We start from the raw sequence: 17,299 nt of genomic DNA on the forward strand, positions 1-17,299 counted from the left end.
TAATTATATTTGGCTAGGTGATTTTAATTCTCCAATTTGTCCATTGTCTTTTTCAAGGGCATGTGGGGTACAAAATAATAGTGATGAGTACACACCACATTTCCCTCACAATACCTACGGGGAGGCAATTAATAGTATTATGACAACCTATGATTTAGAAATGTTGCAGCCTTTAAAAGACGCTAATAATCTCATCATCCCTACTTATACAGGGAGGAATACTAATTCCTGCATCAATCATATCATGGCCTCTTCTAGTATCGTACCACCTTGTTTGACAACGGTAGTAGAGGTACCCACTTTAAGTGATCATAACTGTATTGTAATGAGGATAGAAATCAGCGGGTGTCAAGAACCCTCGTTAATATTGAACTCCATAGGGAAAATGGAACTAGGCTAAGGTGGAAAGGGGATAAATCTGCAATTGTAATCCCTACAATTATATCTAAATCTTTAGTAGATATTAAGGCCATCTTGACATCAGGAATTGTGTCTGTCTCTACTGTGAATAATTTTGTTAATACTAACAGAACTATTGATACTATATTTACAGGAAACAGGCCAGGCAGTATTACCCACGGCAAGGGTTGGTTTGACCATGCTTGTACAACCCTTCTTTCCCAACTGAAACATGCTTTAGCCCTTAGACCTAGGGATAAGAATCAAGTTACACTCCTGAGACACAATTATAAAATGGCACTTTCTAAAAGGAAAGGGAACTGCAGCAAGAGGTGTGGGATAGTTTAACACGGGCGGCTGAAACATCTGATAGCTGCCTGTTTTGGTCTACAGTTAACTCTACCTTTCTTAAAGACGATAAAATTCCACAACTCTCATCTAATGTCAGTAGCGATGCCTGGGTTTCCCATTTCTCAGCCATATTCCAAGCTAATGGATCGAATAATGTAGAGGAAAGGAACTGAACCGTAGCCCCACTGAACATCACCTTAGAAGAGGTTGAGTGTAGTATTAAAGCCAGTAAGGGGGAAGAAAGGCACAGGGGCCTGACGGAGTCCCAATCGATGTCTACAAGGCCCTTCCGCTGATGTGGGGCCCTATACTTACCCTAGTCCTCAATGCAGCAGTAACAGTCGTGATCCCACCAACTTGGGGAAATTCGATTATCGTCCCAATTTATAAAAAGTGGGACAAGACAGCAGCATGTAATTATCGACCAATTAGCCTGCTCGACTCATCGGTAAAAATCATGAGTAGGGTGCTGCTGTCTAGACTGGAAGACTGGGCCGAGGAGAAGGGGATCCTTGTGAACTCCCAATATGGCTTTAGAAAGGGTCGTGGGACACTAGATCAATGCCTGAATTTAGATCTATTAATTGGCAAGTATACCAAGGCTAAGCCTGGTAATTTATATCTCTGCTTTGCCGACTTAAGCAGTGTATTTGATCTGGTCGACCTCTCCCTTCTATAGCCAGTTTTGCTAGAGCTTGGAGCACCAGAGGAAATTATCTTCTTCTTAGCAAGACTATATGATAAGATGCAGGTCTGTGTGCGCTATGGGACAAGTGGGGAGTGTACCCCAAATTTTAATGTAAAGCGCGGAATAAGACAGGGCTGTGTGCTCGCCCCGTTGTTGTTTTCTCTATTTATCAACAGCGTAGACTTCGCTTTGAAGACAGTTAAGACCGATACTCCCCAGGTCGATGGTTCCAGTGTGCCAGTTCTGCTTTATACAGATGACGCTGTGCTCCTCTCACGGACCCCCTTAGGCTTACAGCGCCTGATGGATCGGTTCTCTGATTTAATAGGGGAGAGGAAGCTGCTGATCAATAAGAGTGAAACCCATATTATGATCTGTGGGGCTAGAACTAATAAAAATCACGCCTTTTTTTATAGAAAGGGTGAAAGTCCAGCAGGTAGAAACATTTTGTTATTTGGGTGTTATTTTTTAACATGATGGTAGTTGGTCCCAGGATTTAGTAAGTGTTAGGTCTAAAATGGTAAAAAGCGCCTATGGCATATTTAAATTTGCCATCAAGATCGGTGATAGGCGCATCAGGGATATGATGCAGATCTATAAGGCAAGGAGTGTCTCTATTGCATTATATGGGGCAGGACTGTGGGACAACACCAATGTAGGTTCTTTGCAAAGGGAAGAAAATTTCTTCCTCAAAAAACTTCTTTGTTTACCTACCTCAGCCCCAACCGACCTGATCCATAGGGAAGTTGGGGTTGCCTATTTGGGTGATCTCATTGCATTAAGGCCCCTGATGCTTTGGCGATATGGTGTAAGGAAGAGACCGTTTTTAATCAACTCGCCATTAAGGACTGCCTAGACCTGGATAATTGGACCAAGATATCTTGGCTTAAGTATGTAGTAGACAGTTTTCAGATCATCTATGGGCTCAACATACTGACAGATCCATGTTCTGCTGGAAATATCCCTAAACAGGATATGAAAAATATCTTTATGTTGTATAGAGCTCAAAAACGCCTAGTAGCTAATGGTTGCCTTACTACAGTTCATCTTTCTAATAAATATATTGAAAGTGAAGGCTTCCAACAGTACTTGAGCCTGGTAACTAGACCAGCCCATAGATTTGTCTTAACGAGACTTAGATTTGGAATGGGCCATGTCCTGGTGGCCTTCCTGCACCTAAAGAAGCATCCTGTTGTCCCTTGTCCATGTGATGGGCACTCAAAACAAAGCACCCTGCACGTTATGCTAATTTGCACGCTATTCCTGAATCTCAGGGTTGTTTACCTAAAACCTTTGTTTGTAAAGTATGGCATTTTTAATGTGGAAGACGCAATGAAGTTGATTTATAATATGAACTCTGTGGACAAATGTTTTTATACTGCTACTTTTATATGTAAATCTATTCAATCTAAGAAAAGTATGATATTTTAATCCATTCGTCTTTTTAACCTGCATTTTTTATATTGTAATACATTTTGCCTGTGTGCTTTTATGGTCATGGTCTTAATGTACTGAATAAAGCTTCATAAAATGAAATGAATGATATTTCTCCTAAGTTTGCTTTTTTTGTTTACTCCGCTCCTCGTCCAAGGATACATCAGGCGTTGTGCATAGCACCATCTGGACAACACGGTTCTGCACCCAATTGCACCATTTAACTCTATGGTAAAGGATTGAAGCGCACAATGCCATAATAGGGATGCAGCATACTTACTACCCTTTCCCTAAATCCGCCTTATATTGGAAACAGACCACAAATGGGAGGCCAAGAGATAAGATATGGGGCAGAACAAGGAACATTCAAACGCCAAATATATATTATGGATGTGAGGCCTTTTTGACCTTGCCCACATACTCTAAGGCTACCCTACAAGTACCAAGAGTGATCTGAAGATGAAGTTGCGGAGGCCAACATCTTGTTTATGGGTTGTCAAATTGATTTACAAACTTCAAATGGGGGGGGGGGGGGGGGGGGGGTTAATTCACCAGATGACCAGTTTCTGGAGGTTCACATCTTCTCCACACCCCCCAGAGGATTTTGCCTCATGTGAGAGGATTTGATTGGTGGTGGTTGGTAGGGTATGGGGGTTGAAAAATACAAAATGAAAACTCACTTTTTCTGCAGCCTCTTCTGGTCTCTGCTTCATTTATTTCCCGGACTCCAGTCCTGTAGAAACTGCAGGAATCACCCAGGCACACAGGCTCCCGCCGAAACTTTGGCTTCAACTGCTGGCACGCCTTACAATCAGAGGAGTCGTGATGTTCCCTTAAGCACCAGGGGGACATCATCTTTTTTGAACTCGCGCCCTGCTTGCTGTTGGGGCATTGTTTGGAGCCCGTACCCTGTGCCATCATAGTCACCGCTGCCCGCATTGCTGTCCGTGGTCTCCTCCCGCCGCAGCAGCTCTACAACATCCGAGCGCGGCCGCAGTGGGGGGGGGGGGGAGGGAGACCTGCCTGCCAGGGGACACAGGGACTACCAGTCCCAGCTTGCTTCCTGGCCGGAAGCCGCCTTCACCCACGCCAGGTGGCGCTTTAAATTCCGGTTACCCCCGGTGGAGCGGGGGACATCATCTTTTTGAACTCGCGCCCTGCTTGCTTTTGGGGCATTGTTTGGAGCCCGTACCCTGTGCCATCATCGTCACCGCTGCCCGCATTGCTGTCCGAAGTCTCCTCCCGCCGCCGCAGCTCTACAACATCCGAGAGCGGCCGTAGTGGGGGGAGACCTGCTTGCCTGGGGACACAGGGACTACTAGTCCCAGCTTGCTTCGCGGCCAGAAGCTGCCTTCACCCGCACCAGGAGGCGCTTTAAATTCTGGATACCACCCGCATCGCGCGCGGGTCCGTCGCCGACATCAGGCGTCCACAAGACGAGCACTTCAAAGCCCGAAGGCATCAGCACACTGTTCCCACAAACATACGCAAATAGCGAAAGGGAAAGGCCTAAACAGGCCTGGAGCATGAACCGGATCCGGGTTGCACGCGGAAAAGGAAAAAACTGACGTAGGATTGCCGGAGTGGGACTTATGTGACCTCGCTGACGTCACGTACAATGCCTGGGCAGAGTCGCGTTCCCCTGGCACGCAGGGATGCTGTGGCAAAAAGTTGTCCGGATCCAGTCTCACGCCTGGGGATAATTCCATGTGAAGGAATCTGTGGCTAGAAGTCTCAGATATGCATTTTTATTTAGCATCCTTTTATGGTTGTGCCTCCATGATTCTCAGGATATAAAATATTATGAGGCCATTTGAGGACTAGAAGAGGCAGACCTGATGGGAAAACTCACATATCATCTCTTCTTGTGGCTACCTATCTAGAAGCGTTGGTGGGTAGGTCGGTCCTTTATATAAAGGGTTTCTGTTGTGAACACCGAAAACTCATGTAGTCGTTGAGGAGAATTAAGGCGAACCATAACCTCGACCGACTTCTTCCAAGTTTTTATGTCTCTTTATAAACAATGTGATTTCTGGTCGAGCAATTCAGGGCCAGCAAAAAGTGTATGGATACAAAAAGAATCAATAAATGTGTCCCTCGTTTAATAACAAAAGATGTGTACTGTGTATTAAGTGTTTTTCTACAAGTAAAAAGTGTGAGTCAAAGACATAATAAAGCAAACTGTTATACAAAAAAAGTATCACAGAGGCATTGTGAATATGAAAGACGCTAAGCAGTCGACACCAAGGAGACAAGAATCTATTTGAGGAACAGTACTATATTTAATGATCAGTTTTGTCCGAGTAGCAGTGTACCCATTGTTTTCCTGTTTACATATTCAAAACACTCCCTGCTGTCCGTTGGAATCGTTCATCTCATAAATAATTCATAGCTAGCTTATTTTCTCATAATTGTCACAATTTTATGCCTAAGAGTCTAAGCCAAGTCTACCTTCTTGGGGATACACCCCCGTCCCCCCCTCCCCCCGAGAACTGTCATAGCACTGTCAGAAAATACTAAAGCTCGGGTTATTTTGATAATTACATCCACTCTTCCTCCATAGTAGCAAATTAATTGCCAAGCGCACTGAGGAGGGGGGGGGGGGGGTAAAAGAAGGATGAGGGAGACATTAATCTATTTTCTGCTAACTGCCATAAGAATTACAACGTCAGCCATGGTCAGACATGCGACCCATCCGGTATTTCCATCCCAAAGCAATTCCATGCACCCACCCAGTTTAGAATGTTTGAACACCGTCGAGGTAACATTCCCAATCGAAACTCTCTTCCAGAAAGGCCTGTCTACTTGGCCTGTAATTAGTCGAATCTTAGCACTAAGAAACCCTGGGTATCAGTGTGCTCTACAGCAATCAAATCAAACTCGCTCCTCTCAGATTTCATTTTCCTAAGGTCAGGGGTCACAGATGCAGGAATACATTGAAGACAAGTACAAAGCTTACTTGAAAGTTATTTTGGGAAATTGCTAGACCTATATTTATTGCACGGCAGAAAATTTGACAGTTGACTTTGTCATCCGAAAAGTAATTGTCATAATGGATGTGTCCCAAACCCCCGATATCCTTTGTAAAATTCAAGATGGTGGGAGGCAGCATGTCATAAGTGACAGTTTAGAATGCATCTTGAGCAAGATCTGGTACTTCACTTACGCTCTCTTCATTGCATCTATTACCAGCAACACTGCGTTTTCCGATAACGTTCTGACATAGGAAATGGCATGTGATATGATTTTCTGATAATCTATAATAAAGTTTATAACCTCTTGGCCTAACGGGATTCCAATTGAGCTGTACAAACTTCGACCTGACCGGATCGCTCCTTACCCGAGATGCATGTTCATTGAGGCCCGGGAGAAGGGGATATTGCCCTACGATCATAGGGTGGCTTCTATAGTTGTTATTCAAAAGGAAGGCAAGCCAAAGTCCAGTTGTGCAGCATATAGGCCTGTCTCTTTATTGAATGCGGAGCCCAAAATGCTTGCTAAGATCCTTGCCACCATTTTGATTAAGGTGATTAGCGGATTGATACACCCCGATCAGTCGGGTTTCATTCCTCATAGGAATACGGCTCTTTTATCTACGTCGGTTGCACAGGGTGATCGCCAGGGCTCACACCCTGATGGAACCCACTGTAATTGCATCGCTAGATGCAACCATGGCCTTTAATACGGTGGAATGGCCGTATTTGTGGGCTGTCCTAGGTAAATTTGGCTTTGGCTCTGATTTTATCCGCTGGGTTCATTTGTTATACACTGAACCCCTTGCCCAAGCGGTAGTGAATAACCAGGTCTCCTCGCCATTCGGTCTTGGACGGGGCACCCGCAGGGCTGCCCCCTTTTCTCCCCTTCTGTTCTCATTGGCTATGGAACCGCTGGCCACCTGGATCCACTGAGAGCCCTCAGTTCGAGGTCTCCGGTGGTCGCCACAATGGGAGGATAGGATCTCTCTGTATGCAGACAATATTTTACTTTATTTAGCCTCACCTAGGAAATCCCTGTATGCTGTATGCGATGTGTTGGCCTCCTTTGGTGGGAACTCGGGGCTAGCTATAAATTGGGGTAAATCGTTTTTATTCGTTTTGGGTGGGGAGACTCTGATTCTCCCGCGTAATTGTCTGATTCAAATTGCTACGGACGGGTTTAAGTATTTGGGGATATTTATCTCCTTGGATCCTGCAGTCCGTTATGCTAAGAACCTCCTCCCCCCTCTTGTCCGGCTAAGAAGTGATGTAGAAGGCTGGAAAAGACTCCCTCTCTCCCTGCTGGGGCGAGCAATTTTCTTTAAAATGATGTCTTTGCCTTGTTTTCTTTATGCCCTTCAGAACACATTAGATGTAGCGCCAGCGAGCTATTTTCGTGAGGTCGAAGGTTTGCAACGTAGTCTGTTATGGGACGGTAGACCCCGGATTGCATTGGCTAAACTGGCGCTGCCTTGGTATGACGGCGGGATCGCACTCCTTGATATTAGGAAATATTATTAGGCCTCCCAATTAGCAGCCATTAACCTTGGTGTTTATGGGCCCCCTTCTGACCCTGGTTATGCAATGGATAGATGGCTTCTTCCTGGAGGCAACTATAATCGGGTACTGTATGCCAGGTCAGTGGGAAGCTGTTTGACAGGACCAAGATCCTGAGAGATCATGCGGTGCTGATTTGACGTGATGCTACCAGCTCTTTGGGATGGAGGGGCCGTTTGACGAAGGCGACCACACTTTTTGACTCCGAAAAGTTGGGCAAGCTTTGGAATACAAATGGCTTTGACAAGTGGGATCTGATTGGGATTTCGACAATTGGTGATGTTTGGACCAAGGGGAGGATTAAGACGTTTGAGGAACTACAATCGGAATATAAACTGGGGAGAACTGAATACTTCCGTTATGCACAAGTCAAGCAAGCATTGGCAGCGGCACTGCCAGGGGGGGGGGGGAGGCCCTGCACGAGGCGTCTCCTCTTGAAGACAGAATTTTAGATGGGCACCTGCCAGAACTATTTCCCTGATTTATAAGAAATTGATTAATCATAGGGCAGATCTCCTGGCCGAATCGAGGGGAAAATGGTTGCAGGATAGTATTGAACTTGATGATGAGGATTGGCAGGCTGCTGTGTCTTCACCAAAGGTAGTCGCAATCCCAGCGCGCTTGCGGCTTGTTCAGTTGAAAATTTTTCACAGAGTATGTGTCACAGGTCCCCGCTTGGCTCGGATGGGACTGTCAGATACAGTTCTGTGTAGGCGGGGTGTGGCTCGGTGGGTACATTCTTTCATATCATTTGGGAGTGTCGCTCTGTGGCCGAGTATTGGAGTGGGATACATGATGTCCTGAGGAAGGTTCTGGGAGTGGCTGTGTTGCCAGAAGCGCGGAGATGCCTTCTGAATATCCGGGAAGCTACTGACCTCAATATAGCGCAGACCAAATGGGTAACGCTAGGTAATATGATAGCGAAAAGGAATATAGCGCAGCGGTGGGGATCCGAGAGGGGCTTGAAGAGGATTGAAGAATGGGTGGAAAACATGGATTGGTGCATGTTCCGTGAAAAAACTGTGTATATTGCAAGGGGTCGCCCACGTAAGTGGGCACCTGTGTGGGGGCTGTGGAATCGCTATAGGGGAGACATCTGTGTACCGCCTGTTGATGTACCGCACTTGCTCAGTACTACCCAGGAAATAACAGAGAGGAGTTGCATACTGACAAACAAGTTACTTTTCTTCGGTAACACCTTATCTAGTACAGACTCTATCTAGCTGCATATTCCTTACCTTAGAATAATCCCCAGGTGTCAAACTGGACCTGGACATTTTTCGCGGGCAGTACCCCTACGCCCCGGTAGCTGGCATTGTTCTGCTCCGGAATGCATCGTCAGTGCCAGAAGTGATTTGCGCAGTGCCTATATAGGTGCCAACCCACTGCAAGGACATCAGTTTCTTTTTGTACCTTTCGACACAAGAAGCAGAGAGCCACAGAGAACACAACACAGGTGAGTAAAACTAGGGCCCTTAAAAGGTGAGCAACCGTTTACCATAAAATTTGTTCACAGCGCACGGAGGATGGGAGAGTCAGACAGGAATCTGAGGCCAGATAGGATCTCTACAAGATAAGGCATTACCAAAGTGAAGTAACTTGTTCATCTGATAGAGACTTTTAATCCCAGATTCCAGAACTTAAAATAGATACCCAAGTAATACCTCTCCAGAGGTGGGGCTGCGACTTGGATTAGACTAGAAAGTTATGTAGGACCGACAGGCAAAAAGCTTGTTTTGCCCGACCAGACTGTCCAGACAGCAGTGTTTCGTAAACAGGTGCAGGTAAGCCCATGTTGCTGTCCGACAGATATCCAGAACAGGTACACTGCGGGCTAACACAGAGGTACCAGCCTTGGCTCCAGTAGAATGAGCTTGCAAACCTTTAGGAGGTTGTTTTTTGGCCAATGCATAACAGATTTTAATGCTGAGCACTATCCATCATGAAATGGTCCTTTTCTGCACTGCCCATCCTTCTTTGGCTCAGACATACCCCACAAAGAGCTGATCATCGTCCCGGAACTTTTTTGTGCAGGCAAGTTAGAAAGACAACAATCTTTTTCGTTCTAGCTGATGGAGTCTGTGCTCTTCTTTAGAGGGGTGAGGAGAAGTGTAAAAGGTAGGCAGAGTGATGGACTGGCCTACTTGAAAGGGAATTACCACCTTTGGTTGTAAGGATGCTATAGTGCAAAGAACCAGTTAGTATGGGTAGATGGTAAGGTACAGAGGTTGTGGTGACAGTTTCTGTCAGATAGAGGGTTAACTAGTTTAACTGTACACCATTCCACAAACTTACTCCCGCGGCAGGGTATACAATCTTGGTGGAAGGATAGCTGCCAAGATACCATTACAGACTTCAGGTGGAAGGTCGAAAGCTGTCAACTGCAGCCACAAAATCTCCATGCAAAAAGGTGAAGTGTGTTCAGGTTTGGGTGCAGAACCTGCTGCTGCAACAGCAAATCCTCCCAAAGAGGCAGACTCATCGGAGGACCCATGCTCAAGCTCAACAACTCAGTATACCAGACTCTCCGTGCCCAATCCACAGCCACAAGAATGACTTGGTCTCTGTCATTCCTGATCTTCTTGGGAAATCTTTGCAGGAATGCTGTTGGTGGAGCAGCATACAGGAGGCCTGAGCTCCAATCAAGACAAAAAGCATCTCCTTCCGAGAACAGTTTTGGTCATTCCAGCACTCAAGACTGATGAAATTGCGTGTTCTCGATGGAGGTGGACAAATTCTACCTAATCTTGGAGGTGAGCATGTGCCACCACCAGATGGAGACGCCATTCGTGATCAGCTAGGCATCGACAGCTGAGTTTGTCCACCATAGCATTCAGAGAGTCCGCCAAGTGTTGAACCACTAGGTGTATGCCCTGATGTTCCAGCAATGTCCAGAGGTGGAGTGCCTCTTGACAAAGGGTACACAACCCCACCAGATTGTTGCAATACCACATGAAACTAGTGTTGCTGTGAAGACCTGGACCAGCCTTCCTCTGACTGAAGGGAGAAAGGACTTCAATGCCAACCGGATCGCTCGGAGCTCCAACAGATTAATGTGGATTCCAGATTCCGCCAGAGACCTGAGTCCTCTGATCTCCATCTTTAACCCCTACGCTGCGGCGGCTATTCCGCCGCAGCGCTAAGGGGGCGGGCGGGCCGTGCGGCGCGCCCATGCTGGTGACGGAACCGCTCCATCACCAGCGTCGGTTGAGCTGTGCTCATGAGGGAGCGGTTCCATCACGGCCCCTCCCGCTCAATGGAACGCCCAGCGCAGGCGCGGAATCCGTGCCGCGCAGGCGCGCCGTGACAGAACCGCTCCGTCATCAGCACAGCGCGAGCGAGGCTGGTGACGGAGCGGTTCCCTCACCAGCAGGGGAGGGGTTAAAAGTTCGCCACTGCATCCCAGAAGTGACACTATAGTTAACTCTGGTTGGGGAAGGGAGCGAAGTCTGTCAGTGACCGAACTGCAGTTTGTTAGCCACCACTGCAGGTCTTCTGCAGTTCCCTCAGAGATCTGAACCACGACGGAGAGATTCCCCTGATCCTGTGCCCACTCAAACTTCAGGTCCCACTGCAAAGCCCTGTATGCCAACGGGTATGCCTCATAAGAAAAATGCAGGAGGCAATGAGGCCCAACAGCCTGAAAATCAGTCTCACCGAAAATCTAGGATAGAAGCTGAAGCATCGGTACGATAGCCTGAATTTCCTGGACTTGCCGCTTGGGAGGATAGGCCAAAAACTGACCTGTATCCAGAACAGTGCTAATGAAAGGGAGCGTCTCAGAAGAAGGCAGCTGGTACTTCGGCACTTTGATAGTGAACAAAGCGAGTGCAGAAGGTTCGCTGTAGTCTGGAGGTGGGAAATAACTGCCTGGAGCAGGCCCATCTTCAACAGCCAATCGTCGAGGTAGGGCTAGACTGTAATTCCTGACCACAGCAAATAAGCTGCAACCACCGCCATCACTTTTGTGAACACCCAAGTGGAGCTGGAAAGGCTGAAGGGGAGCGCAACAAACTGAAAATGCTCTTGGCTGACCGTGAAAGGTTTAAAGGGACCCGACGGGCATCAGGGATGGATCTGCCGGCGGAAGACCAGTAGGGGCCCCTCCCAAACCCGTGGGGCCTAAAGGTGCTCCAGAGGGGACGGGTCACCAGACATGAGGTGCTGGGCCCCATAAAATTTGCTCCGGCTCTTGGAAACTCTGGGAGGCACAGTGACAACCTAGGCTTCACCACAGATCTAGGCCTCTAATACTTGCGCTTCCGCATCTCATTAGATGTTTTCGATGGACGTGCTGAAGTCAAAAATCTCTTCAACTTCTTGAGCTTGTGGGACTTACCTAATTTCTCTGATGACTTTGCCTGCAACAATGAGTAACTGGAGTGGCTCCGCAAACAATCTCGGGACCTTTTTCACGACCGAGATCATGAGCGTCGTGTAGCAAGGAGCTTCAGGGACTGCTCCCTCAAAGCCTTGGGTTACATGGTCAGGAAGTAGAAGCAAGTAGTGGCGTCATGGTTGCCCTCCAAACACCAGAGATACACCAAATGTGGGTCTGTCACTAACATCTGTAAGTGACAGACGCCACACGGTGTGAACCCCCTCCTGGCAGGCATCCTAACGCATCAGGAGACAAAGTCTCAAAAGAAATTGACAAAACGTTGACAAACATAATCAGCCAAAAAGAAAAACTGGGGTTAGGTCTTCCCGGATCTGCGTTGACTTGCGCAGAAAGAAAATAACTAACGTCAGTGTGGTGGGGTGGTGCCAATATAGGCACTGCACGTCAATTTCGGTGTGGACGATGCCATGAGTAGCTGAATGATGCCCCCTACCGGTGCGCAGAGGTAGTTCTCACAAAATATTTGAGGATCCAGTCCTACTGTGGATTGTTCGAAGGTAACAAATCTGCGGATACAAGTCTCTATCAGATGTCAGTTTCTTGATTGACTCTTTCTGCACCTTCATATGGTGTACATTACACAATCATCTGTATTAGTATGCGGAATCCTAAGATGGAACAATTATTGATGTTGATAACAGGCCACTACGCAGAACCGGAAGAGGGAGAGTAGTGAGGAACTTGAAGTTAGAGAGACTTACCACTATAAAGAGAGTTACCGAAGGTAAGAAACTTGTTATTCTGATGGATACATGTAACCACAGATTCCGCACCTTCAAAATAGGTACCAAAACAATATCTCCTACGGTGGAGGCCCTGTGGAGTGGACTTAAACCAAAATGTCTTAGAGGACAGAATGCGAAAAATGTCCTTTCTTACTGACCTGGCTGTCAAGGCAGCAGTACTTTATGAACGAGTGTACCGATGTCTCAGCTGAATCCTGGCAGATATATAAAGGACCGATTATTTGCATGCCAATGCAGTGTTAACAGCCTTGGCTTTGGCTTTGGAGGAGTGGGCTGCTTGCTGGCCAACGCGTAGCAGATATCAATGCAGCAGACTATCCATCTTAGCAGAGTCCTTTTTGGCACAGTCTACCTTTCTTCACCCTGGAGAACCACACAAAAAGTTGATTGTCCACCCAAAGGTCATTGGTACGATCGATGTAAAAGCTTAAAGCTCTTCTGGGGTTCAATCAATGGAGCTTCTCCACCTCTTTCGATGGGTCAAGAGAGGCAAAGAACACTAGGAGTGTGTAATTAATTGCCCAGTGTGAAAGGGATTCAGAAAAGGGGGTGGTGATGAACAGAGTGTCTGAATTAAGCAGACCACTCTTACCCAGTCCAAAGATCAGGGCTTGATCCATCACCGTTATTTATCTCACTGCCCCATCCCAGCTCAGAACCTGGCTATATGCAAATCAGTCTGTCCCTGGCCCAGTGCATCATGGGAACAGGGCAGACTAAACTACCAAGCCAATTCTTCACCAGAAAGGAGACAAGCTACCGGGGACCGGTTTCTGGCATTTCAGCCGTCTTCGGCCCGGCTTGCTTGAATCCTGATGGAGCAGTGAGAAAGGGACTCATGTCTGAGCATACCCTGCCACACCTATAGTGGCCAAAAACGATTCAGAAAAGGGGGTGGTGATGAACAGAGTGTCTGAATTAAGCAGACCACTCTTACCCAGTCCAAAGATCAGGGCTTGATCCATCACCATTATTTATCTCACCCAGTCTCTTGACTGGGTGAGAGTATTCTGTTTAATTCAGAGACTCTGTCCCTCACCACCCCTTGTTGTAAATATTTTTGTCCACCCTAAGCGTGGAAGGGTATACTCAGATGTGAGTCCCTTGCTCATTGCACCATCAGGATTCAAGCAAGCCGGGCCGAAGACGGCTGAAATGCCAGAAACCGGTCCCCGGTAGCTTGTTTCCTTCCCAGTGTAAGAATTGGCTTTTGTAGTTTGGTTTGCCCTGTTCCCATCATGCACTGGGACAGGAACAGACTAATTTGCATACAGCCAGGTTCTGAAACTGGGATGGTGCAGTGAGCTAAAAAACGGTGTTGGATCTAGCCCTGATCTCTTGACTGGGTGAGAGTATTCTGTTTAATTCAGAGACTCTGTCCCTCACCACCCCTTGTTGTAAATATTTTTGTCCACCCTAAGCGTGGAAGGGTATACTCAGATGTGAGTATTGTATTGTATTGTGATTTGTAAAGCGCGGTTGCTGCCCCAATGGGCGTCCAAGCGCTGAGGCATAAAAAACAGAACTGATGAGTGATGGAGACGAGCTTAGATGGATCTAGTGAACAGGTAAGTTTTCAGCTGCTTTCGGAATGAGAGTAAGTTGGGATTGGACCTGATTTGTAGCGGGAGTGTGTTCCACATCTTCGCAGCGTTTAAGGAGAACATCCTTCCTCCGGTCCTGGCTCTCCGCACTCTGGGGACTACGGCTAGAAAAGCTTCCGTAGATCGGAGGTTTCTGTTAGGATGGTATTGAGTAACCAGTTTGTTGAGGATCCTTGGGCCAGACCCCCAGAACGCTCGATGGGCGATGCATAGTGCCTTAAAAGCCACTCTCTGCTTTACTGGGAGCCAATGTAGGGCGACCAGGGCGGGTTTTGCGGACTGCGTCCTTGGAATCTGCAGCAATGTGCGGGCGGCGCAGTTTTGGACGACCTGCAGTTTTCGCATGGACAGCTCTGGGGCCCCCACATGCAGAGCGTTATTTGAGTCCAGCCGGGACTGGATCAGGCCCTGAACTGCCACTTGTTTTGCTTCCATTGGGAGGAGGGGGAGGACCTTCCTTAGTGTTCTAAGTAAGCCAAAACAGATGGCGGAAAGTTTAGTGGCCTGGGTGGAGAAGGAGAGGTTTTTATCTAGCCATACTCCCAGGCTTTTTACACTCTCTTTGGGGATGGGAGGTGTACCCAAACATCCAGGCCACATGGAAGGGAGTAAGGTGGGTGAAACAGAGCCTAGGAGCAAGAGCTCCGTTTTATCTCCGTTCAGCTTTAATGAAGAGCCTGTCATCCACTTTTTTATATCCTCTAGGCAGTTCATCAGGTTTCCTGAGGTGCGGCCGGTGCTTTCCTGCGTCAGTGAAACCACTAGCTGGGTATCGTCGGCATATGATACAATTTTTATGCCTGATGGTTCGACGAGCCCAGCCAATGGTTTCATATAGACATTGAAGAGCACAGGGCTCAGAAAGGAGCCCTGTGGTACTCCACAGTCTAGGGGTTTTCTGACTGATGTTATGTCCCCATCAAAGATCTGGAAGGATCTGTTATTCAGGAATGATTCCAGCCATTTTAGAGCGTCGCCTCCGACACCGATGTTATGCAGACGGTTCAGCAGAGTGGCATGGCTGACCGTGTCGAAGGCTGCACTTAGATCAAGGAGGATCACTGCCACTGATCCCCCTTGATCCAGTATCCTTCGAGACTCTTCGACGACTGCCAGCAAAGCAGTTTCAGTACCATGTTTTGGCCTGAAACCTGTCTGGGTTGGGTCCAGGAGTGCATGGCTTTCCAGAAATTGTGTCAACTGGGTATTTATGTGTTTCTCTAGCACTTTACTTACCCAGGGAAGTAATGAAATTGGTCGGTAGCTAGAGTGATCTTCTGGATTGAGGGTGGGTTTCTTTAGCAGAGCCCGTACCATGGCTCTCTTCCACCCAGTTGGTACTGAGCAGGAGGAAATGGATGAGTTAAGGAGCTCTAGCACCACTGGAAAGATGGCTTGGCCTGCCTGGAGCAGTATTTCTGGTGGGGCAGGGTCGAGGGGAGACCCCGATTTGACTTGGGCTGCCAGTTGTTGCAGTGTCTCCAAGTTTAATGGGGAAAAATGATCCAGCATAGGTTGTCCTTGCAGGGGGGAATTATTCAGGGGGCTTTGATTAATTGAATTGTTGGCTGTTACCGGGAAAGCAGAGTAGATCTGCGTGACTTTATTGTGGAAGAAGTCTGCAAGTTCATTGCATTGCTCTAGCGATTTCGGGACTGAGGGGGCAGTATTGACAGTAATGCATTTTTTGACCAGATGGAAGATCTCCTTGGGTTTTGATTTTGCTGCCATTATTTGGTCTGCAAAATAAGCGGACTGAGCTGTTCTCACCCCATTTCTGTAGGCCTTAATAGCTTCTTTGTAGTGTTTTTTGTTTTCTGGAAGAAAATCTAATCTCCAGGCTCTCTCTTTTTTCCTGCAGAGGCGTTTCAGGTCTCGTTGTCCATGACTCTATGGAAAGTTTTTTCCAATTCCTCCTAGTTATAGGGCGGGGAGGAAAAGAGGGAAGTTTGATGGTAGACCAGGTAAATGGGATGAGAAAATGGTCTGTCCATGGGAGGCGAGGGGGTTGCCCGACCGTTAGTCCGGTGCAGTTACTAAAAATTGGGTCGAGCAGGTTTCCCTTTTCATGGGTAGGGGACCTAACCAACTGAGTCAATTGCAGAGCTGCCAGGTCCTCTGTTAGTTCCCTAGCAACAAGGTCTGTGGGGGAGTCAAAATGGAAGTTAAAATCTCCTAGAACTGTATAGTTAGCCGGGGTTAGAAGCCGATTCGCGATGATATCTGGTAGAGACCTAATGAACAGTTTTCCTGAATCTGGGGGGCGGTATATCAGGGTACCAGAAAGGGAGCTGTTCGCAGAGAAGTCTATTCTGAATGCAATGCTTTCGCATTTGGGAATAGCTTCGGACGAAATACGGCAGCAGTATTTCTCTTTTAGAATAATAGCCAGGCCTCCCCCTCTTCCCTTGGTCCGGTCCATTCTATGGATTTGGAACCCAGGGGGAAGGGCAGTGACTATGTCTGGCTCTGACTGGGGCGTGAGCCATGTCTCCGTCAAGAAGATGGCATCCGGGTTGTGATTCTCTAAGAGTAGGCATATCTGTGTGCTATGCCGAGGAAGAGATCGGCAGTTTAACAGGTACATCTGGTGGTCCTGTAGCGTGGCTGGCGCCTCACTGGTGTCAAAGGAGTGTTTGCAGCCAGGGCATTGAATAGGGAGGTCGGCTGGAGGGAAGGAGTGTGAGCATTGCGCCATAATAGGAGGTCTTATCTTTTTTAAGGCGGCTGGGCTGTATGTCCTGACCTGGATGGTGTGGGGAGCAGGGGTTGTGGCCCCTGGCCCCGTCAGGTCGCGGACGGGCGCAGACGGGCTTGCCTTTGGCGCGCCTTCGGCGCACCGCCGGCGCGCCCGCTGCGCCCGTCCGCTGCGCCTCCGGAAACAGCACATAGTTAAATGAGGGGGTAGGGGGGGGGGGGGGCCTAACTCGGTGGGCGTGTCCCTGTGGTTTCTCGGCGGCTGTCCTCAACCCTCCTCAGCGCCTAGCTCAGCTGCGCGAGGGGTTCGATTGTCAGGGGGCATTGATTAGGCTTTAGGAGAGTACAGTTCTGACACACTCAACAGTTTTAAAAACAACCTTTTAAAAATGAGGAGCCAACAGTATTCACACACACAGTAATAACAAGTAGTTTTAAAAATAGCG

General features: G+C 47.7%; 1 protein-coding gene across 1 annotated transcript in view; it reads right to left on the reverse strand.

Annotated features, from left to right (window-relative positions):
* The window catches only part of RNF123 (ring finger protein 123), a 2,099,603-nt gene that overhangs the window by 366,699 nt on the left and 1,715,605 nt on the right, over positions 1-17,299 (reverse strand). The window lies entirely within an intron of this gene.

Source organism: Lissotriton vulgaris, chromosome 9, assembly GCF_964263255.1.
Source record: "Lissotriton vulgaris chromosome 9, aLisVul1.2, whole genome shotgun sequence".
In the NCBI taxonomy this organism is placed as follows: domain Eukaryota; kingdom Metazoa; phylum Chordata; class Amphibia; order Caudata; family Salamandridae; genus Lissotriton; species Lissotriton vulgaris.